The following is a 3,554-nucleotide window of genomic DNA, read 5'->3' on the forward strand; positions in this document are numbered from 1 at the left end:
GGGGGGGGGGGGCTATGTGTGTACATAGTGTGTTTGGGGGAGGGGGGACGTGGGAGGGTGCATGACTTGGGGAAAGGGTGACAGACTTTTCTACTGAGAAGGCAGCAGACTCCCCCAGCCGTGAGAATTGGCTTTGGGGAGGAGGCCAGGAATCCAAGGGAGTACAGCCAATCTCCCCTGACTATCTAGAAGGCTCATTTTGCCCTCAGTGCCAGCCAATCCGGGCAGGACCCTCGAAGAGGAGACCGAGGGTCCCAGAGGACCAATGCTACAAGCCAGCAAATGCTGCCACATCTCTGCCTGATGGGGAGCAGGGGTGGGTGGGAGGGTGGGACTGGGGCCAGGGGGTCTGGGTGGGCATTTTTAACTTTGGAGGCCACCTATCTGTTGGTAGGCCATGTGCATTTTCGTACTGTTGATGTTTCCTGCCCAAAGGACACACTTGGGGTGCCAGGAGTGCTGCCCATTTCTTGGGACCCTGAGGATGACCCCGCAACCCCCGTAGCACTCTTCTTCCCACAGGTTTTTAGCGTCCTATCGTCCTGCTGTGCATCAGCCCCAGCGTCCCAGCTGTTGCCCACTTGCCTTCTCTACTCCTAGCTCATCAGCACCAGTCGTTGTCTCTTTTCTTTGTGATTTCTGTAAAGTTGCCATAAAACTTTGAAATTCTGCCTGGAAAAACAGCCTCCCCGTGGGAAGTTGGGATTCACGAGGGGAGGGCTAATGAAGTCTTTGATGGAGATTTGGGCAACTGTGAAATACACCAAATAATCTGGGTTTTTCCATGCTCCCCTCATCCTCTGCCAGGACACACCTGCATGCACCAGCCACTCTGAAGATCGGCCCTAAGCTCCCCCTAGCCACACCCCCAACTCATTACCCAGGAGCTGCACTAGCCACGCCCTCATCCATCACCCTGTAGCTTCCCTAGCCACGCCCCCATTCCCTCAGCCACAAACTATTCCGCGTCACAGGGTATCCTGGGAACGCAGAAGAGAAGGACCCTGAGTCGCCTGAGCAGGAGAGCCGGGGTTGATGCGGGTTTCCTCGAGAAAGCAGGTAACTGTCTCAGAGGAGGGGTGTGTGTGTGTGTGCGGATAAAGGGCACAGCCTGTGTAAAGGTGTGCAGCCTTATGAGTTGATGACTTTTTCATAGTCTTGAAAGTGGTTGAATCCTGCAAGCAAGGATGGAGTGTGGGCACGCGGGGAGTGGGGAGTGGGGAGTGGATCTGGGAGGGGGTGGACAGTGTGGACAGTTTCCAGCCCAGAGAGTGAGGTCTCCCCGGGGCTTGGGGGGCCGAGTGGGGGGCAAGTAGAAAGAACAGGTTTGAAGGATATGCTGGATTCAGGTGAGTACATGCCGAACGTGAGATGCCTGTGGGACATCCAGAGGAGATGTCAGGGTGGGGAGACAGCCAGGGGACACCTGGAGCTCAGTAGAGGAGGCTGCACTTGAGAGAGATTTGGGATTTGTTGGCAATGAGGTGTCACCGAGCCGCAGGAGGGGTTGGGCTGCCCGGGGCGTGGGTAAGTGTGGGAAGAAAGCACTACCTTGAGGAGCCCCAGTATCTAAGGGGCACGTGGAAGGTGGGAGACGTGTCGATGGAGAAGAAGCCAGAGAAGTAGGTGGGAAGCCAGGAGACTGGGGCACCTGAAGCCGAGGGAAGTTTCCAGAATGAAGGTGTGGTCGACAGGACCCAAGGCCATGGGGAGGTGGGGGAAGATGAGAACTTAGAGGCTACCCTTGGGTTTAGGTTTTGATGTGAGCAGTTAGGGGGAGGGTGTGGGGGCAGAAGTCAGGCTGATATAGAGTGAGGAGGGGGTGGAAGTTGGGGAAACTGAGTCAGAGCATGTAGACGTCGCTTTGGAGAATCTTGAGAGAAAGGGAGGAAGCTACGGGGCCTGAGAGGGCTTTTCCTGCAAGGTGGGGAGACGTGTGAAGCAGGAGGGCACTGAATGCAAGGGGGCTGAAGCTCTTGAGAACAGTGCCAACGGCAGCGGGCAGTTAGGGAGCACCCACGATGCCGGCACCGTGCTGGGCTTCCCAGGGCACAGCCTCGTCCAGTCCCCTGCCAATCCCCGGAGTACCCCCCTTCTACCAGTGAGGAAACCGAGGCTCAGAGAGGCCAAGCAACTTGCCCCGAGTCTCACGGCGAGGAAGGACAGAGATGGAAGAGGATGACACCCAGGGTGCAGAACGGGACCAGGACACTTCTATTTTACCAGACGTGAACGGGGAAAGGTGTGAGTCTGGGGACAGGGAGAGGAGTGAGGTCTCAGCTTCCAAGAGGGGCGTCTCCAGAGCTTGGGATGTGGACGAGACAAGGAACAGTACAAATGCCCCTTCATCCCACCCCAAATGCCATGATCCTCACCGGAATGCAAGGCGATCCAAGGGGCAGCTTGGGAGTGATTTGACTTATTTGTCATGGGATGCAACATAACACAATGATTTACTTTCTGGGTGCTTCAGTTCCCTCATCTGGAAAATGGGGATAGTAATAATAATAGGAACTAATAGTACCTGTTTCACAGGATTGTTGTATTAAATATATACATATATATTTTTAGAATAACACCTGGCACATAGAAAGAGCTTAACAGATGGGAATAGTTATATTTTCCAAGTATTTCCCCCTCACTTGCTTACTTACACACACACTCCTGGAACAGACAGCCTCAGAAGGACAGAGAAATGCAGATTCCCCATGAACTGCTTTGCCACCTGAGTCCCAGTTGCTAAGTCACCAAACCCAGGGGACAAGAATTAGCCAAGGGGGAGTATTCCTTCCTCTCTCTCCAGACCCTGGGTTTCTTTAATTCACTTTTCCATTGGGTGCCCGCCCTGTGTCTGGCGCTGTGCTGGGGACACTGCAGTGACCACAGTGTCTCTGGGCCCTGTTCTCCCGAGGCTTACACAGTAGTGGCGGGACATACGCCAAACAGGGTGCCAGAGGTGGTGGTCACAGTGGGACTGGTGAGGGCAAGAACTCTGTAGCAAGGCACAGCAGGACACTCATGGCACTGAACTGGGTGACTTAGGCAAGTGTAAAAGGGGATATTAACGGAGGCTGTGCAGAGTGCAGGGAAACAGACAAGGGATGGTGGGGCACCCTGGGGCTAGCAGAGGTGGGAGGGGAGCTATTACTACCCCTAGCCTGCTGGGCAATAGAAGGGGGGTGATTTCCAGAACCTGAAGAGGGTGGGTGTATGTAAGTCCTCGTAAGAGCTTCCTAATCAGATTTTTTATTAATAACAGATATGGCTTTAGATGTGAATAACAAGGATCCAAAGTAATAGTGGTTTAAATAAGATAAGAGTTTATTTATTTCTTAGGCAACAGTGTACGTCTGCTATGGCACCCCTATTTCAGGGGGGGCAATATAGAACCTGCTCCTACCTTGTTGATCTGACGTAGCTAGAATATGACCCTCATCTGTTTAGTCCAGGATGGTGCACCTCCACCTCATCATCCTCCAACCAGAAGGATGGAGAGGGAAGGACAGGTCCCGGATCCACCGTCCTCTGTAAGGCTTTGACCCAGGAGTTCCACT

The sequence above is a fragment of the Lipotes vexillifer genome, unplaced genomic scaffold (assembly GCF_000442215.2).
Source record: "Lipotes vexillifer unplaced genomic scaffold, Lipotes_vexillifer_v1.1 scaffold371, whole genome shotgun sequence".
Lineage (NCBI taxonomy): Eukaryota > Metazoa > Chordata > Mammalia > Artiodactyla > Lipotidae > Lipotes > Lipotes vexillifer.